Consider the following 26,781-nt stretch of genomic DNA (forward strand, 5'->3'; position numbering starts at 1 on the left):
AAAGTGCTCATTCCTCCATTTGGAGACAGCACAAATAAACTGTAATAGTCAGAGAAATCAACCTGTTGAATGCACAGAAAGGAGTTCTCAGCAAACAGCCAGAGACAAAATTTATCTATTATCTCTGCCTCTCTCTTTTTTTTTTTGTTGGGTCAAACCTGGAAAAAGAATGCCAGTGCTGTGTGCTAGGTAGTGGACATGGATCCCTCCGGGGATCTGCTGGTCTTCAGCTAAGCTGCAAGCTGTTGTTTGCATGGGCTCTGCAGGGACTTGGAGCATTCCGTAGTGCTAAGTATGGGGCAGCCTCAGTGAGTGCAATGGGCTGTTGGGACATACAAAGCTTACATTCATCTTGTATTGCAGTGTAGTTGTTTGATTTAATTTCAAATTTATTCAGACAAACAAATGGCCCACCTAGAATAATCCTCTTTTGTAGTTGAGTTCTCCATGTACTTCCTGATGTTTGGGAGGTGATGGAAACACAATTGCACTTCTTTATACCATCAAGACAGTTTCACCCGCTGCCTTCAAAATCCACAAATCAAACAATGCACTTCTTCAACTTCCACAAACACCCAGCACTTGCTCTCTCGATTAGGGGACTCAATTATAAAACTGGTCCCCTTACTCCATTTATGTTCCTGGTTTCTTGTTCAATATTCCCCCTGGCTCGCCAGCAGTGTTTCTGCAGTGAGCCAAAACACAACCCAGGGGGTCTTCTCGGCATCACTTGAGACACCCCTTGCTGCGTAACAGCCACTTTCACAACATGGACATTGAACCATCACAAAGGCAGTGACAATAACCAGTAGAATCTATCCTCAGGATCCTTCCTCTCTGCCTCCCTTCAGGGCCCACCCTTCCCTCTGTATTCCTTTCCCACACTTGCAGAGCTGCCCACCTCCTTCTTCTCCAATAAACAGCATGTCAACGATAAACATCATTTCCACCCGTGAGTAGAAATTAGGCCCTAGAAATTCATCTACTTGTTCTGCTACACTTACAGGATCCTCAATTAAGGAATTTATTTCCTTCATGAAACTCCTAACTTTTCTGCTAGTAAAAACAGCAGGCATTAGCATACCCTATTTCCCTTTGACCTAAGGAGACTGCCCTGAGTGGATAAAGTGAAGTATTAGTCAGGTTAGTGTTAGAGAAAGGAAAAACTCTCCAGGTCCCATCCACATTGCTCCCATGCCCTCCGTAATCGAGAGCGCATCCTCTCTCCAGGGCCCTGCACAGGATCAGCAGCACGGCCACTCCCCTTCTCTGGAGAGGTCACTGCCGCTTGCGTTGCTTTACAAATTGAAGGGGGAGGAAAGTTATCTAAGGGATCCCATTTATGATTTTTCTACTCGTCTTTCCTTTTTCTTTTGAACTTCGTCTCCTTCTTGTGAGGAACTTTTTTCTTCTTTTTGCACCCATTAAGCGACAGAAGCCTATTCTGTTTCAGAAAAAGGACTCTTACTGTTTACATATAAATTGAAGGTCTGACAGGCCCAACCTTTGTCAGTCCCCTATTTTGGTCAAAATAATGATTTTGCCTGTAGTGGCTCTCTAGGCTATGTCTGTATACAGTATTTAAACATCTTTTCCCTACTTCTGGGATTATTTCCCAATTCTGAAGCCTCTTTCCCAAGGGGCTATCTCTAGGCATGAACTTGGGGACCCTTTTCCTCTGTTCTATGGGAGCTCCTATTCCCCATTCCTCCGGAACGCTGCTGTGAACTCCCCAGCTCACAGGTTACCACTCTCTGATTCTCGGATTTAGGGCCGATCCCTCCGGAGCACCTTGCTCCGATTCCCGGATTCAATAGGGGTGTACTGCTGGCACTTTGTCAAGCGTCCAGGGTGCCGTGCACCACCAGCTCCCTCCCGAGACTCACCCGAGTCCCCCCGACCCCCAAAGCAAGAATCAAATTCCCTTACCTTGGTCCGTGCATGAAGTTACCGGGTCTGCAGGGGTCGATACCGTGCCTACCTGCCCCTTGGCTTTCACAGAGCCTGTCTTTGCGTAACAGTCTCGGTTTCCTATCCCTAACCCTAACCCTAGAGGCCATCCCAAGGAATCACCTCACCACCTAGACAGGACCGCTAAAATCAGCGGGGTGCACCTATCCTGTCCAGGGCAGCAAAGGAGGCGATAATGATCCCGGACGAGCCCCCAAATTGTTGGAAATATCCAAACAGTTTATCAGGCCGGTATCTCTGACCAAGCAGATTTTATTTGCGATTGCAGTGGCGGGCCTCCTGCATGCAGGAGGGCATGCAGAAAACAGCGTTACATCTTTTATGCCCTATTACTCGACGCTTCTCTCTTTCTCCCCTGGTTCCTCGTTGGCTGAGTACTTCAGGTTCGCAATCTTCCTGACGCTCAACTAAACACACAGATACTGGCGAACCATAAATTTTTGCTCGCTAAGCAAATCTCGCTAATGAGTTAACCTCATATTTGCTCATTCAACATTCGGTCATTGTTTCTGGACATCTGCTCGTCCTTGCATGGAGATAAGCTTGGAAGGAGGATAGGGCAGAGTATCTTGATGCCTGCCTGGGTTGCATCCCAGCCTACCCACAGAGCAAGGCAATTCAGCCTTGTGTGGAGGCCCTGGCTTCTTTCATGTTTGTGAAGTCTGTTTTTCTTTTGCTGAGGGCCTCTTATCCAAGCAGAACAGCCCCACAATATGCTTTCTAGTCCATAATACTATACCTATACTGTTTGGAACATTTAGAAACTACTACAGTTTTGCGAGCAAAAAGTAATCACACAATTCAGCAACGGTATTTCTAAGGTGTGTTACTAACATATATGCTATTCCTACTTTTTCATATCAGCTATGTCTAAGGACAAGTTACAAAATACAAACGCATTTTGCTCTACTTCTTCAGATCAGATCTTCCCCCTTTTTAATATCTAATGCAGAAACAACATTCCATTCCTACGCCCGTGTGCCCTGGTGGGCCTGTTTAGATTAGGATCTTGTCAAGGCAGAGGGTCTGAGCTCAGAGAATTCCTCTAGGAATGAGATGAGATGTTACCTACTCTCTGAGCCTTCAGTGGTATTCCAGAGCTGGGGTTTGTGAATGGAGGACGGTACATAGCCTCTGAATTATTCCTGCTCACAAAATTCAGCCCATGCTAAAACCTCCTGGTTCATAAGCGTATGAACTTGATCAGACATAGACCATATGTTCATTTAGAATGAGACTGTGTATATTATCCCCCACACAGACCCAGCTTTATCCCACAGACCAGGAGTAGCGCGATGACTGATGTAGATCGGGGATTGTGGCATGTATTTAACGCCACTGCGTGCCTTTTTGTTTGTAGGGCCCCTCACTCTCTCTGTGCAGAATGATTACTCCTCAAAGCGTCGTTCTTCTGTGAGGCTCTTCATTGTGGTTCTCAGTGCCAGCCCTGGATGTGCACTCTGCCGTTTGAGTTTGTACCAGGTAAGTGTCATAGGTGCAGCCAGATCTGAAAATATGGAGATGGAAAGTCTGGTATCCACAGAACCCAGATAAAGAAAAAATGCATTTCCATGCATGCTTCTTCCTGCCAGTTTATATTACCACGTATCTTTCCTGAATTTGAGTTAATACTCGGACCACGGAAAGGACAACTCAGCTTAAAGCTCAGTTGCTTAACAGTTTGTTTTTCAACACCGATGCATCATTCAGAAGAAGAAAATACCCTGTTGTTCTAGGCACCAGAATGACATAAAGGAAATCTGTTTATATTTGTGTGTACACTGCAGGTATACGTATGCTGTCTGAAATGCGGAGAGACAGATCTCCAAAAACCCTGGAACTAGCAGCTCACGCCAGCATATTATTACAGGCTGGTCCCGGCTTTCTAGGGAGAGCAAGGCTGCTGCCGCTGCGAGTTTCTCCACGTCACTTGGGCGCCGCTGCTGCATGTGCGCGTTGTTGCTGAACGCTTGGTGAAACAGAGCAGAGTCTGGTCCTTTAGGATGCGAGTGGGCGCTGATGGCAGTAGAAGACACTGTAGTCATCAAGGTGTCTTCAGCACAAGAACCTCTGGGGGGCTGAGGTGCGTCCTGCCTCATCACTGGTGGCTGTTACCCTGACGTCAGAAAAGGCTGTCAAATGGACAAAAGCGCTTCATGGAATCACTCTCCCTTTTCACTGCTCCACCTGCCCCTTTCTGCGTTGACGGTCCTAATTGCACACTGGTCTTGGTGCTCCTGAGGCCAAAGGCGAACCCAGCAGGGCATGGGCACCACTGACTTATACTGCCTTCCTCTCCTGCTGGCTCCTGCATGCTTCCTGGTGGGACAGGATGGTCCTCAGGTGCCTCTCCATTGAGTCTATTTCAGCCTATATGTGTCGGAGCAAGTCAGAAACATAGATGTCATCCTTTCCCCGATGCTCTGTTCTTATGGAGGCTGAGGCTGTTGCTCCCATTTCCGGGAAGTGACAGAACATGGGCACACTGAAAGGGATGGAGACTCATCTTGCAGAGCATTGCCCTACAGAGCAAGCCCCTGCAGGGCTCCCAGCACCTCAGTGCATCTGATGCATCTCAGTGGCTCATCTGTCCCCATAGTCGTCTTCCTCTTCTCCAGAGGCCAGGGGCAATGCTCTGCAGGCTCAGGATGCCAGTGTGCTTCAAGACATCCATGAGGATCCAGGTTACATATCTTTGGGCAAGACTGTCCCAGAGGTGGCCCAGGGTGGGGTGCAAGCTGAAGAATTTCTGCTTGGTGCTGGGAGACTGCTGATCTGGGTCCTTTGGAGTGACAACCTTGCTGACCCTGTGCTGGATCCATCTGAGGTGTTCAGAAAGCCTCAGCTGGCCAGAAGGGCCAGTTGGAGGCACAGCACTGGGTATTAATGCGCAGCTGCTGCTCATGGGATGCCGTTATTTCTTCCCCATCCTCAGTAGTTACGTGGCAGGTAGGTACACCAAGTCAGCAGAGCCAGTTGAAGGCACGGTGCTGGGTATCAATGAGCAGCTGCTGCTTATGTGGCATGCCCTCTTTTGGTCCCCATCCACGTTGTTACATGGCAGGTGGATAGAGAGTGCCAGCAGGGCCAGTTGAAGGCACGGTGCTGGGTATCAATGAGCAGCTGCACCTCAAGAACCACCGGCATTTTGTTGCCGTTCCCACACTGATGGGACAGCTGGTTAAGCCATACCAGCAGGGCCCGCTGGAGGTCCTGGTCTCAACTGGATGCTGCTGCTGAGGAAGGAGTGGCTTTTTGTCCCGATTACTGCAGACATGGCGGTAGCCAGAAGGTTTTGGAAATAAATATATGTGTATATCTACTGTCTTGTCTTTGGAATATCTATAAATGGGTCAGGGGGCAGAACATTACCCTAGTCTAGAGACTTAACAATTCCTGGAGAGATCCCAGGATTTCTGGGATCCCCTTATTATGAGCTGGCAACCATCATTGAAAAATGGGGTTCCCTGCGTGCTATGGGAAATATTTCTCCATTCCGCATGGCGAACTGTTTTCATGGACGAAGCAAAGACAGATTGGTTACAAAAGAACAGCAGTTAGCTGCCTCTACGGTGGCACGGCCACTGTGAAATCACAGAATCACAGAATTGTAGGGGTTGGAAGGGACCTCCAGAGATCATCGAGTGCAACCCCCCTGCCAAAGCAGGTTCCCTACAGCAGGTCACACAGGTAGGCATCCAGGCAGGTCTTGAACATCTCCAGAGAAGGAGACTCCACCACCTCCCTGGGCAGCCTGTTCCAGTGCTCCGTCACCTCACTGTAAAGAAGTTCTTGCGCATGTTTGTGCGGAACTTCCTATGCTGCAGTTTCCAGCCGTTTCCCCTTGTCCTGTCTCCACTCACCACTGAAAAGAGTCCGGCCTCGCCATTCTGCCCCCCACACCTTAGATATTTATAGACCTGGATCAGGTCCCCTCTCAGTCTCCTTTTCTCAAGGCTGAACAGACCCAGTTCACTCAGCCTTTCCTCATAGGGGAGATGCTCCAGGCCCTTCACCATCTTCGTGGCCCTCCGCTGGACTCTTTCCAAGAGATCCCTGTCTTTTTTGTACTGGGGAGCCCAGAACTGGACGCAGTACTCCAGATGAGGCCTTACCAGGGCAGAGTAGAGGGGGAGGATCACCTCCTTCGACCTGCTGGACACGCTCTTTTTAATGCACCCCAGTAAGCCATTGGCCTTTTTGGCCACAAGGGCACACTGCTGGCTCATGGCCAACCTGTCATCCACCAGGACACCCAGGTCCCTTTCCGCAGAGCTCCCCTCCAGCAGCTCATCCCCCAACCTGTACTGGTGCATGGAATTATTCCTCCCCAGATGCAAGACTCTACACTTGCTTTTGTTAAACCTCATCCTGTTTCTTACTGCCCAGCTCTCCAGCCTGTCCAGGTCTTGCTGAATGGCAACATAGCCTTCAGGCGTGTCAGCCAATCCTCCCAACTTCGTATCATCAGCAAACTTGCTGAGGGTGGCCATTATCTCCTCATCAAGGTCATTGATGAAGATGTTGAACAAGACCGGACCCAGCACAGACCCCTGAGGAACACCGCTAGTTACAGGCCTCCAACCAGACTCTGCACCACCAACAATGACCCTCTGTGCTCTGCCAGTCAGCCAGTTCTCAACCCACCTCACTGTCCACTCATCTATCCCACACTTCCTCAGCTTTGTTATAAGGATGTCGTGGGGGACAGTATCAAATGCCTTGCTGAAATCAAGGTAGACTACATCCACTGCTCTCCCCCTATCCACCCAGCCAGAGACAACATCATGGAAGGCTACCAGGTTGGTCAAGCACGACCTCCCCCTTGTGAACCCGTGCTGACGACTCCTGATAACCTCCTCTTCTTCCAGTTGTCTGGAGATGACATCCAGTACAAGCTGTTCCATCACGTTTCCAGGGACAGAGGTGAGGCTGACTGGCCTATAATTGCCTGGGTCTTCCTTCTTGCCTTTTTTGAAGACCGGGGTGACATTGGCTATCTTCCAGTCTTCAGGCACCTCCCCCGTCCTCCAAGACTTCTCAAAGATGACAGAAAGTGGTTCAGCAATCACCTCTGCCAGCTCACTCAGCACCCGTGGATGAATCCCATCGGGTCCCATGGATTTGTGAACATTGGTGTTGCCTAGGCGCTCCCGGACCACCTCTTCCCTGACAGAAGGAAGGTCTTCCATTCCCCAGATCCTCTCACTAACCTCCAGGGTCTCAGATTCCCGAGGGGGAGCTTTTTCACTGAAGACAGAAGCAAAGAAGGCATTCAGTATCTCCGCCTTCTCAGCATCCCCCGTTACCAGAACACCCCCGTCAGTTAGCAGGGGAGCCACATTCTCCCTAGTCTTCCTTTTACTGTTAATGTACTTGAAAAAACCTTTTTTATTATCCTTTATCCCCTTTGCCAGATTTAATTCCAGGCGGAATTAAATCTGCCTTCCTTGTCGCATCCCTGCAGACCCTGACAACATTCCTTCCCAATTCTTCCCAAGTAGTCAGACCCTTTTTCCACATTTCATGGGCCTTCTTCTTTCCTTTGAGTTTGTGCACGAGCTCCTTGCTCATCCACACAGGTCTCCTGCCACCCTTTCCCGATTTCTTCCTCACAGGGACGCACCGATCCTGAGCTTGGAAGAAGAGCTGCTTAAATGCCGACCAGCTCTCACAGGCCCCCTTGCCTTCCAACACCCTAGCCCATGAGACAGCTCCAAGTAGGCCCCGAAAGAGATCGAAGTTGGCTCTCCTAAAGTCCAGGATAGCAATCCTACTTTTTGCTTTACTTCTTCCACTCAGGATCTTGAACTCCACCATCTCGTGGTCACTACAACCCAAGCTGCCCCCGACCTTTACTTCCCTGACAAGCCCTTCTCTATTAGTGAGAATAAGGTCCAGCAGTACCCCTCTCCTTGTCGATTCCTCAACCACCTGCATCAGCAAGTTGTCTTCAACACATTGCAGGAACCGTCTGGACCGCGCATGCCTGGCCACATTGCTTTTCCAGCAAATATCTGGATAATTGAAGTCCCCCATAAGCACCAGCGCCTGGGATCATGACGCTGCTTCCAACTGTTTGTGGAAGGCCTCATCAACCTCCTCCTCCTGATCAGGGGGCCTGTAGCACACACCCACAACGGTGTCAGCCATACCAGCCCGCCCCTTGATTCTTACCCACAAGCTCTCCACTGCTACACCACTCTCCCCCAGGTGGAGTTCAATACATTCAAGCTGCTCTCTTACATAAAGAGCAACTCCACCACCCCGCCTCGCCAGCCGATCTTTCCTAAAAAGCACATAGCCCTCCATGACAACATTCCAGTCATGCGAGCTGTCCCACCACGTCTCTGTGATCGCAATGAGATCATAGCCATGTGACCGCACGCAGATCTCCAACTTTATGCTTTAGATCAGGCCAAGATGAGGGCCAGGACCTTAGAAAATGAAAATGAAGGATTGCACGACCGCATGGAAAAATTCGAGCAAGAACTCGGTATACAGACAGGGAAAAAAACAACCCTGAATTTTCCGCGAGGGCAGGTCTGTAACATTTCAGTAGATGATAAACAGGTTCCTGAATCAATGGACCTGGCTGATCCAGAAAATGAAAATTCTAAGTGGGATCTCAGTGCTCCGCTTGCAAGAGATCCCTTGGAGATTTGTCCTATAATAACTCAAAAAACAAAACAATACAAGATAGACCAGCAGGGGTGCCCCCCTGATCAGTGGCCCCCTGCCCAAACTCGCTTACATATGGCGGCCCGTCCATATACGGCAGCGGAATTAATGGACCTGGTCCAACGGTTCTGACCAAAGCCCAGAGAAAGTGTGCCAGCTTGGCTGTTAAGATGATGGACTGGGGGAGAACGGAACAGGACGCTTTCCACCAGGCAAAGCTGGCCGTGCAACAAGCCCAGGCATTGGATAAACTTGATCCAACCCTCCGAGCCGAGCTGGGCGTTCGTGTCACTCAGGATGGCTTTGGCTGGGGCCTGTGGCAACACCACAGTTCTGTTTGGACCCCCAGACAGATTTGGGTTCTGCTCTCGGGTCTGGCACGGAGCAGAAGAAAGATACGGTACGACTGAAAAACAGTTATTGGCTGCCTACTCCGCATGTACAGGCGGTAGAGCCGATCACCCAAACGGCTGAAGTCGTAGTTAAGACCACCCTGCCGATTCAGGGGTGGGGGAAGGATCTGACCCACCTTCCTAAGACAGCGGTGGCCCCGTCTTGATGTTACATGTCTGCACATTCAGAGATGAGATGTTATGTCTGCTCGGGGCCTTCAGCGGTATTCCAGAGCTGGTGTTTGTGAATGGAGGATGGTATGTAGCCTGTGAATGAGTCCTGCTCACAAAATTCAGCCCCATCTAAAACCACTTGGTTCATAAGCGTATGACCGAGAGGAGACATGAAGTATAAGTTTTTATTTAGAAAGGCATTGTGTATCATTGAATCAGGCTCAGCCAGTGCTGGATGTGGAGTCTGCAGAGGGATTATTCCTGTTCCCTGCATCATGAGCTGCCTGCCTCTCCTGCATGCTCTTGCACGCTTCCCGGTGGGACTGGATGAGGGTCCTCAGGTGCCTCTCCATTGAGTCTACGTTAGCCTCCATGTGGCAGAGCAGGTCAGGAACACTGATGTCGTCGTTTCCCGGGTGCTCTGTTCTTCTGGAGGCTGAGGCTGTTGGTCCCGTTTCCTAGAAGTGACAGAGCATGGGCACAGTGAAAGGGATGCAGGCTCATTTTGCAGAGCGTTGCCCTGCAGGGCTCCGATTCCTGTGCAGCTTTTCCTGCCTCGCAGGACTGCCCCAAGCACGGGGCTCCCACCACCTCAGGCAGGCCCCGTGTAGCACAGGGGTTTCCAATTGGGTGTCAGACACACAGCTGGGTAAGTCCCTGGGGAGAGCTAGCGGACCGCTGGGAGTCTGCTTTCCTGGGAAGACTTCACAGACAAGGCCTTTGTGGTTGCCTGCTCCCCACCCACGGTCCCCTCCCTGTGCGATGCATCTCAGTAGCTCACCTGTCCCCGCAGTTGTCTCAGCCTTCTCCAGAGGCCATGGGCAATGCTCAATAGGCTCAGGATGCAGATGTGCTTGAAGACATCCATGAGGATCCAGGTTACCCCTCTCTGCTCAAGGTTGTCCCAGATGTGGCCCAGGGTATCCTGCAAGCTCTGGACTTTCTGCTTGGGGCCCGGGGACTGCTGCTTTGGGTCCCCTGGAGTGACAACCTTGCTGACCCGGTACCGGATCCACCTGGGGCGTTCAGAAAGGCCTTGCTGACGGGGCCAGTTGGAGGCATGGCGCTGGGCAGTAATGCGCAGCTGCTGCTCCTGCGATGCCGTCTTTTGGTCCCCGTCCTCCATTGTCATATGGCACATGGCTAAGCCAAACCAGCACGGCTGGCTGGAGGTCCTGATCTCAACTGGGTGCTCCTGCTGCTGAGGATGGCCTGGCTCTTTGTCCCCATTCCAAATCCAGGTAAAATAGCTGCAATAGCTGGACCTGAATACAGCAAGAGGGGACAGACTTAAAGCTATGGCCAGGAAGAGAATGTGGTGGAGATCCATCCTGTTCTCTCCCAGAGGTCAATCTCAGCACAAAACCAGCTGTCACCCAGAGCAGAGCTCCAGCAGTGTGCGCCAGCGGCTGTCCCAAATGAGTGTGCTGGGGGAGGCTGCCAATGTGACTTAAAGACTGATGTCATGTCCCGCCCTGTGATGTCACAAAGCCTTTCGCCCCACCCCGCCCACAGGGTTCCCAGTTTTTTTCTTGTCCTTGTTTGCTTGTTTTTCCACAGTTCCACTATTTGTACCCTCCATTTCAGTTCCATGTACCGTTCGTTAACAGCTGCGCTTCCGTATACCATGAACAACTGCGCTTCCTTATACCGTCAAGACAGTTTCACCCGCTGCCTTCAAAATCCACAAATCAAACAATGCACTTCTTCAACTTCCACAAACACCCAGCACTTGCTCTCTCGATTAGGGGACTCAATTATAAAACTGGTCCCCTTACTCCATTTATGTTCCTGGTTTCTTGTTCAATATTCCCCCTGGCTCGCCAGCAGTGTTTCTGCAGTGAGCCAAAACACAACCCAGGGGGTCTTCTCGGCATCACTTGAGACACCCCTTGCTGCGTAACAGCCACTTTCACAACATGGACATTGAACCATCACAAAGGCAGTGACAATAACCAGTAGAATCTATCCTCAGGATCCTTCCTCTCTGCCTCCCTTCAGGGCCCACCCTTCCCTCTGTATTCCTTTCCCACACTTGCAGAGCTGCCCACCTCCTTCTTCTCCAATAAACAGCATGTCAACGATAAACATCATTTCCACCCGTGAGTAGAAATTAGGCCCTAGAAATTCATCTACTTGTTCTGCTACACTTACAGGATCCTCAATTAAGGAATTTATTTCCTTCATGAAACTCCTAACTTTTCTGCTAGTAAAAACAGCAGGCATTAGCATACCCTATTTCCCTTTGACCTAAGGAGACTGCCCTGAGTGGATAAAGTGAAGTATTAGTCAGGTTAGTGTTAGAGAAAGGAAAAACTCTCCAGGTCCCATCCACATTGCTCCCATGCCCTCCGTAATCGAGAGCGCATCCTCTCTGATGCATCTCAGTAGCTCATCTGTCCCCATAGTCGTCTTCCTCTTCTCCAGAGGCCAGGGGCAATGCCCTGCAGGCTCAGGATGCCAGTGTGCTTCAAGACATCCATGAGGATCCAGGTTACATATCTTTGGGCAAGACTGTCCCAGAGGTGGCCCAGGGTGGGGTGCAAGCTGAAGACTTTCTGCTTGGGGCCGGGGGACTGCTGATCTGGGTCCTTTGGAGTGACAACCTTGCTGACCCTGTGCTGGATCCATCTGAGGTGTTCAGAAAGCCTCAGCTGGCCAGAAGGGCCAGTTGGAGGCACAGCACTGGGTATTAATGCGCAGCTGCTGCTCATGGGATGCCGTCATTTCTTCCCCATCCTCAGTAGTTACGTGGCAGGTAGGTACACCAAGTCAGCAGAGCCAGTTGAAGGCACGGTGCTGGGTATCAATGTGCAGCTGCTGCTTATGTGGCATGCCCTCTTTTGGTCCCCATCCACGTTGTTACATGGCAGGTGGATAGAGAGTGCCAGCAGGGCCAGTTGAAGGCACGGTGCTGGGTATCAATGAGCAGCTGCACCTCAAGAACCACCGGCATTTTGTTGCCGTTCCCACACTGATGGGACAGCTGGTTAAGCCATACCAGCAGGGCCCGCTGGAGGTCCTGGTCTCAACTGGATGCTGCTGCTGAGGAAGGAGTGGCTTTTTGTCCCGATTACTGCAGACATGGCGGTAGCCAGAAGGTTTTGGAAATAAATATACGTGCATACCTACTGTCTTGTCTTTGGAATATCTATAAATGGGTCAGGGGGCAGAACATTACCCTAGTCTAGAGACTTAACAATTCCTGGAGAGATCCCAGGATTTCTGGGATCCCCTTATTATGAGCTGGCAACCATCATTGAAAAATGGGGTTCCCTGCGTGCTATGGGAAATATTTCTCCATTCCGCATGGCGAACTGTTTTCATGGACGAAGCAAAGACAGATTGGTTACAAAAGAACAGCAGTTAGCTGCCTCTACGGTGGCACGGCCACTGTGAAATCACAGAATCACAGAATTGTAGGGGTTGGAAGGGACCTCCAGAGATCATCGAGTGCAACCCCCCTGCCAAAGCAGGTTCCCTACAGCAGGTCACACAGGTAGGCATCCAGGCAGGTCTTGAACATCTCCAGAGAAGGAGACTCCACCACCTCCCTGGGCAGCCTGTTCCAGTGCTCCGTCACCTCACTGTAAAGAAGTTCTTGCGCATGTTTGTGCGGAACTTCCTATGCTGCAGTTTCCAGCCGTTTCCCCTTGTCCTGTCTCCACTCACCACTGAAAAGAGTCCGGCCTCGCCATTCTGCCCCCCACACCTTAGATATTTATAGACCTGGATCAGGTCCCCTCTCAGTCTCCTTTTCTCAAGGCTGAACAGACCCAGTTCACTCAGCCTTTCCTCATAGGGGAGATGCTCCAGGCCCTTCACCATCTTCGTGGCCCTCCGCTGGACTCTTTCCAAGAGATCCCTGTCTTTTTTGTACTGGGGAGCCCAGAACTGGACGCAGTACTCCAGATGAGGCCTTACCAGGGCAGAGTAGAGGGGGAGGATCACCTCCTTCGACCTGCTGGACACGCTCTTTTTAATGCACCCCAGTAAGCCATTGGCCTTTTTGGCCACAAGGGCACACTGCTGGCTCATGGCCAACCTGTCATCCACCAGGACACCCAGGTCCCTTTCCGCAGAGCTCCCCTCCAGCAGCTCATCCCCCAACCTGTACTGGTGCATGGAATTATTCCTCCCCAGATGCAAGACTCTACACTTGCTTTTGTTAAACCTCATCCTGTTTCTTACTGCCCAGCTCTCCAGCCTGTCCAGGTCTTGCTGAATGGCAACATAGCCTTCAGGCGTGTCAGCCAATCCTCCCAACTTCGTATCATCAGCAAACTTGCTGAGGGTGGCCATTATCTCCTCATCAAGGTCATTGATGAAGATGTTGAACAAGACCGGACCCAGCACAGACCCCTGAGGAACACCGCTAGTTACAGGCCTCCAACCAGACTCTGCACCACCAACAATGACCCTCTGTGCTCTGCCAGTCAGCCAGTTCTCAACCCACCTCACTGTCCACTCATCTATCCCACACTTCCTCAGCTTTGTTATAAGGATGTCGTGGGGGACAGTATCAAATGCCTTGCTGAAATCAAGGTAGACTACATCCACTGCTCTCCCCCTATCCACCCAGCCAGAGACAACATCATGGAAGGCTACCAGGTTGGTCAAGCACGACCTCCCCCTTGTGAACCCGTGCTGACGACTCCTGATAACCTCCTCTTCTTCCAGTTGTCTGGAGATGACATCCAGTACAAGCTGTTCCATCACGTTTCCAGGGACAGAGGTGAGGCTGACTGGCCTATAATTGCCTGGGTCTTCCTTCTTGCCTTTTTTGAAGACCGGGGTGACATTGGCTATCTTCCAGTCTTCAGGCACCTCCCCCGTCCTCCAAGACTTCTCAAAGATGACAGAAAGTGGTTCAGCAATCACCTCTGCCAGCTCACTCAGCACCCGTGGATGAATCCCATCGGGTCCCATGGATTTGTGAACATTGGTGTTGCCTAGGCGCTCCCGGACCACCTCTTCCCTGACAGAAGGAAGGTCTTCCATTCCCCAGATCCTCTCACTAACCTCCAGGGTCTCAGATTCCCGAGGGGGAGCTTTTTCACTGAAGACAGAAGCAAAGAAGGCATTCAGTATCTCCGCCTTCTCAGCATCCCCCGTTACCAGAACACCCCCGTCAGTTAGCAGGGGAGCCACATTCTCCCTAGTCTTCCTTTTACTGTTAATGTACTTGAAAAAACCTTTTTTATTATCCTTTATCCCCTTTGCCAGATTTAATTCCAGGCGGAATTAAATCTGCCTTCCTTGTCGCATCCCTGCAGACCCTGACAACATTCCTTCCCAATTCTTCCCAAGTAGTCAGACCCTTTTTCCACATTTCATGGGCCTTCTTCTTTCCTTTGAGTTTGTGCACGAGCTCCTTGCTCATCCACACAGGTCTCCTGCCACCCTTTCCCGATTTCTTCCTCACAGGGACGCACCGATCCTGAGCTTGGAAGAAGAGCTGCTTAAATGCCGACCAGCTCTCACAGGCCCCCTTGCCTTCCAACACCCTAGCCCATGAGACAGCTCCAAGTAGGCCCCGAAAGAGATCGAAGTTGGCTCTCCTAAAGTCCAGGATAGCAATCCTACTTTTTGCTTTACTTCTTCCACTCAGGATCTTGAACTCCACCATCTCGTGGTCACTACAACCCAAGCTGCCCCCGACCTTTACTTCCCTGACAAGCCCTTCTCTATTAGTGAGAATAAGGTCCAGCAGTACCCCTCTCCTTGTCGATTCCTCAACCACCTGCATCAGCAAGTTGTCTTCAACACATTGCAGGAACCGTCTGGACCGCGCATGCCTGGCCACATTGCTTTTCCAGCAAATATCTGGATAATTGAAGTCCCCCATAAGCACCAGCGCCTGGGATCATGACGCTGCTTCCAACTGTTTGTGGAAGGCCTCATCAACCTCCTCCTCCTGATCAGGGGGCCTGTAGCACACACCCACAACGGTGTCAGCCATACCAGCCCGCCCCTTGATTCTTACCCACAAGCTCTCCACTGCTACACCACTCTCCCCCAGGTGGAGTTCAATACATTCAAGCTGCTCTCTTACATAAAGAGCAACTCCACCACCCCGCCTCGCCAGCCGATCTTTCCTAAAAAGCACATAGCCCTCCATGACAACATTCCAGTCATGCGAGCTGTCCCACCACGTCTCTGTGATCGCAATGAGATCATAGCCATGTGACCGCACGCAGATCTCCAACTTTATGCTTTAGATCAGGCCAAGATGAGGGCCAGGACCTTAGAAAATGAAAATGAAGGATTGCACGACCGCATGGAAAAATTCGAGCAAGAACTCGGTATACAGACAGGGAAAAAAACAACCCTGAATTTTCCGCGAGGGCAGGTCTGTAACATTTCAGTAGATGATAAACAGGTTCCTGAATCAATGGACCTGGCTGATCCAGAAAATGAAAATTCTAAGTGGGATCTCAGTGCTCCGCTTGCAAGAGATCCCTTGGAGATTTGTCCTATAATAACTCAAAAAACAAAACAATACAAGATAGACCAGCAGGGGTGCCCCCCTGATCAGTGGCCCCCTGCCCAAACTCGCTTACATATGGCGGCCCGTCCATATACGGCAGCGGAATTAATGGACCTGGTCCAACGGTTCTGACCAAAGCCCAGAGAAAGTGTGCCAGCTTGGCTGTTAAGATGATGGACTGGGGGAGAACGGAACAGGACGCTTTCCACCAGGCAAAGCTGGCCGTGCAACAAGCCCAGGCATTGGATAAACTTGATCCAACCCTCCGAGCCGAGCTGGGCGTTCGTGTCACTCAGGATGGCTTTGGCTGGGGCCTGTGGCAACACCACAGTTCTGTTTGGACCCCCAGACAGATTTGGGTTCTGCTCTCGGGTCTGGCACGGAGCAGAAGAAAGATACGGTACGACTGAAAAACAGTTATTGGCTGCCTACTCCGCATGTACAGGCGGTAGAGCCGATCACCCAAACAGCTGAAGTCGTAGTTAAGACCACCCTGCCGATTCAGGGGTGGGGGAAGGATCTGACCCACCTTCCTAAGACAGCGGTGGCCCCGTCTTGATGTTACATGTCTGCACATTCAGAGATGAGATGTTATGTCTGCTCGGGGCCTTCAGCGGTATTCCAGAGCTGGTGTTTGTGAATGGAGGATGGTATGTAGCCTGTGAATGAGTCCTGCTCACAAAATTCAGCCCCATCTAAAACCACTTGGTTCATAAGCGTATGACCGAGAGGAGACATGAAGTATAAGTTTTTATTTAGAAAGGCATTGTGTATCATTGAATCAGGCTCAGCCAGTGCTGGATGTGGAGTCTGCAGAGGGATTATTCCTGTTCCCTGCATCATGAGCTGCCTGCCTCTCCTGCATGCTCTTGCACGCTTCCCGGTGGGACTGGATGAGGGTCCTCAGGTGCCTCTCCATTGAGTCTACGTTAGCCTCCATGTGGCAGAGCAGGTCAGGAACACTGATGTCGTCGTTTCCCGGGTGCTCTGTTCTTCTGGAGGCTGAGGCTGTTGGTCCCGTTTCCTAGAAGTGACAGAGCATGGGCACAGTGAAAGGGATGCAGGCTCATTTTGCAGAGCGTTGCCCTGCAGGGCTCCGATTCCTGTGCAGCTTTTCCTGCCTCGCAGGACTGCCCCAAGCACGGGGCTCCCACCACCTCAGGCAGGCCCCGTGTAGCACAGGGGTTTCCAATTGGGTGTCAGACACACAGCTGGGTAAGTCCCTGGGGAGAGCTAGCGGACCGCTGGGAGTCTGCTTTCCTGGGAAGACTTCACAGACAAGGCCTTTGTGGTTGCCTGCTCCCCACCCACGGTCCCCTCCCTGTGCGATGCATCTCAGTAGCTCACCTGTCCCCACAGTTGTCTCAGCCTTCTCCAGAGGCCATGGGCAATGCTCAATAGGCTCAGGATGCAGATGTGCTTGAAGACATCCATGAGGATCCAGGTTACCCCTCTCTGCTCAAGGTTGTCCCAGATGTGGCCCAGGGTATCCTGCAAGCTCTGGACTTTCTGCTTGGGGCCCGGGGACTGCTGCTTTGGGTCCCCTGGAGTGACAACCTTGCTGACCCGGTACCGGATCCACCTGGGGCGTTCAGAAAGGCCTTGCTGACGGGGCCAGTTGGAGGCATGGCGCTGGGCAGTAATGCGCAGCTGCTGCTCCTGCGATGCCGTCTTTTGGTCCCCGTCCTCCATTGTCATATGGCACATGGCTAAGCCAAACCAGCACGGCTGGCTGGAGGTCCTGATCTCAACTGGGTGCTCCTGCTGCTGAGGATGGCCTGGCTCTTTGTCCCCATTCCAAATCCAGGTAAAATAGCTGCAATAGCTGGACCTGAATACAGCAAGAGGGGACAGACTTAAAGCTATGGCCAGGAAGAGAATGTGGTGGAGATCCATCCTGTTCTCTCCCAGAGGTCAATCTCAGCACAAAACCAGCTGTCACCCAGAGCAGAGCTCCAGCAGTGTGCGCCAGCGGCTGTCCCAAATGAGTGTGCTGGGGGAGGCTGCCAATGTGACTTAAAGACTGATGTCATGTCCCGCCCTGTGATGTCACAAAGCCTTTCGCCCCACCCCGCCCACAGGGTTCCCAGTTTTTTTCTTGTCCTTGTTTGCTTGTTTTTCCACAGTTCCACTATTTGTACCCTCCATTTCAGTTCCATGTACCGTTCGTTAACAGCTGCGCTTCCGTATACCATGAACAACTGCGCTTCCTTATACCGTCAAGACAGTTTCACCCGCTGCCTTCAAAATCCACAAATCAAACAATGCACTTCTTCAACTTCCACAAACACCCAGCACTTGCTCTCTCGATTAGGGGACTCAATTATAAAACTGGTCCCCTTACTCCATTTATGTTCCTGGTTTCTTGTTCAATATTCCCCCTGGCTCGCCAGCAGTGTTTCTGCAGTGAGCCAAAACACAACCCAGGGGGTCTTCTCGGCATCACTTGAGACACCCCTTGCTGCGTAACAGCCACTTTCACAACATGGACATTGAACCATCACAAAGGCAGTGACAATAACCAGTAGAATCTATCCTCAGGATCCTTCCTCTCTGCCTCCCTTCAGGGCCCACCCTTCCCTCTGTATTCCTTTCCCACACTTGCAGAGCTGCCCACCTCCTTCTTCTCCAATAAACAGCATGTCAACGATAAACATCATTTCCACCCGTGAGTAGAAATTAGGCCCTAGAAATTCATCTACTTGTTCTGCTACACTTACAGGATCCTCAATTAAGGAATTTATTTCCTTCATGAAACTCCTAACTTTTCTGCTAGTAAAAACAGCAGGCATTAGCATACCCTATTTCCCTTTGACCTAAGGAGACTGCCCTGAGTGGATAAAGTGAAGTATTAGTCAGGTTAGTGTTAGAGAAAGGAAAAACTCTCCAGGTCCCATCCACATTGCTCCCATGCCCTCCGTAATCGAGAGCGCATCCTCTCTGATGCATCTCAGTAGCTCATCTGTCCCCATAGTCGTCTTCCTCTTCTCCAGAGGCCAGGGGCAATGCCCTGCAGGCTCAGGATGCCAGTGTGCTTCAAGACATCCGTGAGGATCCAGGTTACATATCTTTGGGCAAGACTGTCCCAGAGGTGGCCCAGGGTGGGGTGCAAGCTGAAGACTTTCTGCTTGGGGCCGGGGGACTGCTGATCTGGGTCCTTTGGAGTGACAACCTTGCTGACCCTGTGCTGGATCCATCTGAGGTGTTCAGAAAGCCTCAGCTGGCCAGAAGGGCCAGTTGGAGGCACAGCACTGGGTATTAATGCGCAGCTGCTGCTCATGGGATGCCGTCATTTCTTCCCCATCCTCAGTAGTTACGTGGCAGGTAGGTACACCAAGTCAGCAGAGCCAGTTGAAGGCACGGTGCTGGGTATCAATGTGCAGCTGCTGCTTATGTGGCATGCCCTCTTTTGGTCCCCATCCACGTTGTTACATGGCAGGTGGATAGAGAGTGCCAGCAGGGCCAGTTGAAGGCACGGTGCTGGGTATCAATGAGCAGCTGCACCTCAAGAACCACCGGCATTTTGTTGCCGTTCCCACACTGATGGGACAGCTGGTTAAGCCATACCAGCAGGGCCCGCTGGAGGTCCTGGTCTCAACTGGATGCTGCTGCTGAGGAAGGAGTGGCTTTTTGTCCCGATTACTGCAGACATGGCGGTAGCCAGAAGGTTTTGGAAATAAATATACGTGCATACCTACTGTCTTGTCTTTGGAATATCTATAAATGGGTCAGGGGGCAGAACATTACCCTAGTCTAGAGACTTAACAATTCCTGGAGAGATCCCAGGATTTCTGGGATCCCCTTATTATGAGCTGGCAACCATCATTGAAAAATGGGGTTCCCTGCGTGCTATGGGAAATATTTCTCCATTCCGCATGGCGAACTGTTTTCATGGACGAAGCAAAGACAGATTGGTTACAAAAGAACAGCAGTTAGCTGCCTCTACGGTGGCACGGCCACTGTGAAATCACAGAATCACAGAATTGTAGGGGTTGGAAGGGACCTCCAGAGATCATCGAGTGCAACCCCCCTGCCAAAGCAGGTTCCCTACAGCAGGTCACACAGGTAGGCATCCAGGCAGGTCTTGAACATCTCCAGAGAAGGAGACTCCACCACCTCCCTGGGCAGCCTGTTCCAGTGCTCCGTCACCTCACTGTAAAGAAGTTCTTGCGCATGTTTGTGCGGAACTTCCTATGCTGCAGTTTCCAGCCGTTTCCCCTTGTCCTGTCTCCACTCACCACTGAAAAGAGTCCGGCCTCGCCATTCTGCCCCCCACACCTTAGATATTTATAGACCTGGATCAGGTCCCCTCTCAGTCTCCTTTTCTCAAGGCTGAACAGACCCAGTTCACTCAGCCTTTCCTCATAGGGGAGATGCTCCAGGCCCTTCACCATCTTCGTGGCCCTCCGCTGGACTCTTTCCAAGAGATCCCTGTCTTTTTTGTACTGGGGAGCCCAGAACTGGACGCAGTACTCCAGATGAGGCCTTACCAGGGCAGAGTAGAGGGGGAGGATCACCTCCTTCGACCTGCTGGACACGCTCTTTTTAATGCACCCCAGTAAGCCATTGGCCTTTTTGGCCACAAGGGCACACTGCTGGCTCATGGCCAACCTGTCATCCACCAGGACACCCAGGTCCCTTTCCGCAGAGCTCCCCTCCAGCAGCTCATCCCCCAACCTGTACTGGTGCATGGAATTATTCCTCCCCAGATGCAAGACTCTACACTTGCTTTTGTTAAACCTCATCCTGTTTCTTACTGCCCAGCTCTCCAGCCTGTCCAGGTCTTGCTGAATGGCAACATAGCCTTCAGGCGTGTCAGCCAATCCTCCCAACTTCGTATCATCAGCAAACTTGCTGAGGGTGGCCATTATCTCCTCATCAAGGTCATTGATGAAGATGTTGAACAAGACCGGACCCAGCACAGACCCCTGAGGAACACCGCTAGTTACAGGCCTCCAACCAGACTCTGCACCACCAACAATGACCCTCTGTGCTCTGCCAGTCAGCCAGTTCTCAACCCACCTCACTGTCCACTCATCTATCCCACACTTCCTCAGCTTTGTTATAAGGATGTCGTGGGGGACAGTATCAAATGCCTTGCTGAAATCAAGGTAGACTACATCCACTGCTCTCCCCCTATCCACCCAGCCAGAGACAACATCATGGAAGGCTACCAGGTTGGTCAAGCACGACCTCCCCCTTGTGAACCCGTGCTGACGACTCCTGATAACCTCCTCTTCTTCCAGTTGTCTGGAGATGACATCCAGTACAAGCTGTTCCATCACGTTTCCAGGGACAGAGGTGAGGCTGACTGGCCTATAATTGCCTGGGTCTTCCTTCTTGCCTTTTTTGAAGACCGGGGTGACATTGGCTATCTTCCAGTCTTCAGGCACCTCCCCCGTCCTCCAAGACTTCTCAAAGATGACAGAAAGTGGTTCAGCAATCACCTCTGCCAGCTCACTCAGCACCCGTGGATGAATCCCATCGGGTCCCATGGATTTGTGAACATTGGTGTTGCCTAGGCGCTCCCGGACCACCTCTTCCCTGACAGAAGGAAGGTCTTCCATTCCCCAGATCCTCTCACTAACCTCCAGGGTCTCAGATTCCCGAGGGGGAGCTTTTTCACTGAAGACAGAAGCAAAGAAGGCATTCAGTATCTCCGCCTTCTCAGCATCCCCCGTTACCAGAACACCCCCGTCAGTTAGCAGGGGAGCCACATTCTCCCTAGTCTTCCTTTTACTGTTAATGTACTTGAAAAAACCTTTTTTATTATCCTTTATCCCCTTTGCCAGATTTAATTCCAGGCGGAATTAAATCTGCCTTCCTTGTCGCATCCCTGCAGACCCTGACAACATTCCTTCCCAATTCTTCCCAAGTAGTCAGACCCTTTTTCCACATTTCATGGGCCTTCTTCTTTCCTTTGAGTTTGTGCACGAGCTCCTTGCTCATCCACACAGGTCTCCTGCCACCCTTTCCCGATTTCTTCCTCACAGGGACGCACCGATCCTGAGCTTGGAAGAAGAGCTGCTTAAATGCCGACCAGCTCTCACAGGCCCCCTTGCCTTCCAACACCCTAGCCCATGAGACAGCTCCAAGTAGGCCCCGAAAGAGATCGAAGTTGGCTCTCCTAAAGTCCAGGATAGCAATCCTACTTTTTGCTTTACTTCTTCCACTCAGGATCTTGAACTCCACCATCTCGTGGTCACTACAACCCAAGCTGCCCCCGACCTTTACTTCCCTGACAAGCCCTTCTCTATTAGTGAGAATAAGGTCCAGCAGTACCCCTCTCCTTGTCGATTCCTCAACCACCTGCATCAGCAAGTTGTCTTCAACACATTGCAGGAACCGTCTGGACCGCGCATGCCTGGCCACATTGCTTTTCCAGCAAATATCTGGATAATTGAAGTCCCCCATAAGCACCAGCGCCTGGGATCATGACGCTGCTTCCAACTGTTTGTGGAAGGCCTCATCAACCTCCTCCTCCTGATCAGGGGGCCTGTAGCACACACCCACAACGGTGTCAGCCATACCAGCCCGCCCCTTGATTCTTACCCACAAGCTCTCCACTGCTACACCACTCTCCCCCAGGTGGAGTTCAATACATTCAAGCTGCTCTCTTACATAAAGAGCAACTCCACCACCCCGCCTCGCCAGCCGATCTTTCCTAAAAAGCACATAGCCCTCCATGACAACATTCCAGTCATGCGAGCTGTCCCACCACGTCTCTGTGATCGCAATGAGATCATAGCCATGTGACCGCACGCAGATCTCCAACTTTATGCTTTAGATCAGGCCAAGATGAGGGCCAGGACCTTAGAAAATGAAAATGAAGGATTGCACGACCGCATGGAAAAATTAGAGCAAGAACTCGGTATACAGACAGGGAAAAAAACAACCCTGAATTTTCCGCGAGGGCAGGTCTGTAACATTTCAGTAGATGATAAACAGGTTCCTGAATCAATGGACCTGGCTGATCCAGAAAATGAAAATTCTAAGTGGGATCTCAGTGCTCCGCTTGCAAGAGATCCCTTGGAGATTTGTCCTATAATAACTCAAAAAACAAAACAATACAAGATAGACCAGCAGGGGTGCCCCCCTGATCAGTGGCCCCCTGCCCAAACTCGCTTACATATGGCGGCCCGTCCATATACGGCAGCGGAATTAATGGACCTGGTCCAACGGTTCTGACCAAAGCCCAGAGAAAGTGTGCCAGCTTGGCTGTTAAGATGATGGACTGGGGGAGAACGGAACAGGACGCTTTCCACCAGGCAAAGCTGGCCGTGCAACAAGCCCAGGCATTGGATAAACTTGATCCAACCCTCCGAGCCGAGCTGGGCGTTCGTGTCACTCAGGATGGCTTTGGCTGGGGCCTGTGGCAACACCACAGTTCTGTTTGGACCCCCAGACAGATTTGGGTTCTGCTCTCGGGTCTGGCACGGAGCAGAAGAAAGATACGGTACGACTGAAAAACAGTTATTGGCTGCCTACTCCGCATGTACAGGCGGTAGAGCCGATCACCCAAACGGCTGAAGTCGTAGTTAAGACCACCCTGCCGATTCAGGGGTGGGGGAAGGATCTGACCCACCTTCCTAAGACAGCGGTGGCCCCGTCTTGATGTTACATGTCTGCACATTCAGAGATGAGATGTTATGTCTGCTCGGGGCCTTCAGCGGTATTCCAGAGCTGGTGTTTGTGAATGGAGGATGGTATGTAGCCTGTGAATGAGTCCTGCTCACAAAATTCAGCCCCATCTAAAACCACTTGGTTCATAAGCGTATGACCGAGAGGAGACATGAAGTATAAGTTTTTATTTAGAAAGGCATTGTGTATCATTGAATCAGGCTCAGCCAGTGCTGGATGTGGAGTCTGCAGAGGGATTATTCCTGTTCCCTGCATCATGAGCTGCCTGCCTCTCCTGCATGCTCTTGCACGCTTCCCGGTGGGACTGGATGAGGGTCCTCAGGTGCCTCTCCATTGAGTCTACGTTAGCCTCCATGTGGCAGAGCAGGTCAGGAACACTGATGTCGTCGTTTCCCGGGTGCTCTGTTCTTCTGGAGGCTGAGGCTGTTGGTCCCGTTTCCTAGAAGTGACAGAGCATGGGCACAGTGAAAGGGATGCAGGCTCATTTTGCAGAGCGTTGCCCTGCAGGGCTCCGATTCCTGTGCAGCTTTTCCTGCCTCGCAGGACTGCCCCAAGCACGGGGCTCCCACCACCTCAGGCAGGCCCCGTGTAGCACAGGGGTTTCCAATTGGGTGTCAGACACACAGCTGGGTAAGTCCCTGGGGAGAGCTAGCGGACCGCTGGGAGTCTGCTTTCCTGGGAAGACTTCACAGACAAGGCCTTTGTGGTTGCCTGCTCCCCACCCACGGTCCCCTCCCTGTGCGATGCATCTCAGTAGCTCACCTGTCCCCACAGTTGTCTCAGCCTTCTCCAGAGGCCATGGGCAATGCTCAATAGGCTCAGGATGCAGATGTGCTTGAAGACATCCATGAGGATCCAGGTTACCCCTCTCTGCTCAAGGTTGTCCCAGATGTGGCCCAGGGTATCCTGCAAGCTCTGGACTTTCTGCTTGGGGCCCGGGGACTGCTGCTTTGGGTCCCCTGGAGTGACAACCTTGCTGACCCGGTACCGGATCCACCTGGGGCGTTCAGAAAGGCCTTGCTGACGGGGCCAGTTGGAGGCATGGCGCTGGGCAGTAATGCGCAGCTGCTGCTCCTGCGATGCCGTCTTTTGGTCCCCGTCCTCCATTGTCATATGGCACATGGCTAAGCCAAACCAGCACGGCTGGCTGGAGGTCCTGATCTCAACTGGGTGCTCCTGCTGCTGAGGATGGCCTGGCTCTTTGTCCCCATTCCAAATCCAGGTAAAATAGCTGCAATAGCTGGACCTGAATACAGCAAGAGGGGACAGACTTAAAGCTATGGCCAGGAAGAGAATGTGGTGGAGATCCATCCTGTTCTCTCCCAGAGGTCAATCTCAGCACAAAACCAGCTGTCACCCAGAGCAGAGCTCCAGCAGTGAGCACCAGCGGCTGTCCCAAATGAGTGTGCTGGGGGAGGCTGCCAATGTGACTTAAAGACTGATGTCATGTCCCGCCCTGTGATGTCACAAAGCCTTTCGCCCCACCCCGCCCACAGGGTTCCCAGTTTTTTTCTTGTCCTTGTTTGCTTGTTTTTCCACAGTTCCACTATTTGTACCCTCCATTTCAGTTCCATGTACCGTTCGTTAACAGCTGCGCTTCCGTATACCATGAACAACTGCGCTTCCTTATACCGTCAAGACAGTTTCACCCGCTGCCTTCAAAATCCACAAATCAAACAATGCACTTCTTCAACTTCCACAAACACCCAGCACTTGCTCTCTCGATTAGGGGACTCAATTATAAAACTGGTCCCCTTACTCCATTTATTTTTCTGGTTTCTTGTTCAATATTCCCCCTGGCTCGCCAGCAGTGTTTCTGCAGTGAGCCAAAACACAACCCAGGGGGTCTTCTCGGCATCACTTGAGACACCCCTTGCTGCGTAACAGCCACTTTCACAACATGGACATTGAACCATCACAAAGGCAGTGACAATAACCAGTAGAATCTATCCTCAGGATCCTTCCTCTCTGCCTCCCTTCAGGGCCCACCCTTCCCTCTGTATTCCTTTCCCACACTTGCAGAGCTGCCCACCTCCTTCTTCTCCAATAAACAGCATGTCAACGATAAACATCATTTCCACCCGTGAGTAGAAATTAGGCCCTAGAAATTCATCTACTTGTTCTGCTACACTTACAGGATCCTCAATTAAGGAATTTATTTCCTTCATGAAACTCCTAACTTTTCTGCTAGTAAAAACAGCAGGCATTAGCATACCCTATTTCCCTTTGACCTAAGGAGACTGCCCTGAGTGGATAAAGTGAAGTATTAGTCAGGTTAGTGTTAGAGAAAGGAAAAACTCTCCAGGTCCCATCCACATTGCTCCCATGCCCTCCGTAATCGAGAGCGCATCCTCTCTGATGCATCTCAGTAGCTCATCTGTCCCCATAGTCGTCTTCCTCTTCTCCAGAGGCCAGGGGCAATGCCCTGCAGGCTCAGGATGCCAGTGTGCTTCAAGACATCCGTGAGGATCCAGGTTACATATCTTTGGGCAAGACTGTCCCAGAGGTGGCCCAGGGTGGGGTGCAAGCTGAAGACTTTCTGCTTGGGGCCGGGGGACTGCTGATCTGGGTCCTTTGGAGTGACAACCTTGCTGACCCTGTGCTGGATCCATCTGAGGTGTTCAGAAAGCCTCAGCTGGCCAGAAGGGCCAGTTGGAGGCACAGCACTGGGTATTAATGCGCAGCTGCTGCTCATGGGATGCCGTCATTTCTTCCCCATCCTCAGTAGTTACGTGGCAGGTAGGTACACCAAGTCAGCAGAGCCAGTTGAAGGCACGGTGCTGGGTATCAATGTGCAGCTGCTGCTTATGTGGCATGCCCTCTTTTGGTCCCCATCCACGTTGTTACATGGCAGGTGGATAGAGAGTGCCAGCAGGGCCAGTTGAAGGCACGGTGCTGGGTATCAATGAGCAGCTGCACCTCAAGAACCACCGGCATTTTGTTGCCGTTCCCACACTGATGGGACAGCTGGTTAAGCCATACCAGCAGGGCCCGCTGGAGGTCCTGGTCTCAACTGGATGCTGCTGCTGAGGAAGGAGTGGCTTTTTGTCCCGATTACTGCAGACATGGCGGTAGCCAGAAGGTTTTGGAAATAAATATACGTGCATACCTACTGTCTTGTCTTTGGAATATCTATAAATGGGTCAGGGGGCAGAACATTACCCTAGTCTAGAGACTTAACAATTCCTGGAGAGATCCCAGGATTTCTGGGATCCCCTTATTATGAGCTGGCAACCATCATTGAAAAATGGGGTTCCCTGCGTGCTATGGGAAATATTTCTCCATTCCGCATGGCGAACTGTTTTCATGGACGAAGCAAAGACAGATTGGTTACAAAAGAACAGCAGTTAGCTGCCTCTACGGTGGCACGGCCACTGTGAAATCACAGAATCACAGAATTGTAGGGGTTGGAAGGGACCTCCAGAGATCATC

General features: G+C 51.4%; 1 long non-coding RNA gene across 3 annotated transcripts in view; it reads left to right on the plus strand.

Annotated features, from left to right (window-relative positions):
• The window catches only part of LOC125690020 (uncharacterized), a 33,175-nt gene extending 6,733 nt beyond the window's left edge, over positions 1–26,442 (plus strand). The window contains exons 2-4 of one of the 3 annotated variants that reach the window (XR_007375478.1): positions 3,332–3,453; positions 3,759–4,920; positions 26,089–26,442. This is a non-coding gene — a long non-coding RNA (uncharacterized LOC125690020). Of the gene's footprint in view, positions 1–3,331; positions 3,454–3,758; positions 4,921–11,976; positions 12,331–19,032; positions 19,388–26,088 lie in introns of those variants that run through there. The other 2 variants (XR_007375477.1, XR_007375476.1) reach the window with 2 other exon arrangements.
• Positions 26,443–26,781: the final 339 nt, after the last annotated feature.

Source organism: Lagopus muta, chromosome 1 (assembly GCF_023343835.1).
Source record: "Lagopus muta isolate bLagMut1 chromosome 1, bLagMut1 primary, whole genome shotgun sequence".
NCBI classification, from domain to species: domain Eukaryota; kingdom Metazoa; phylum Chordata; class Aves; order Galliformes; family Phasianidae; genus Lagopus; species Lagopus muta.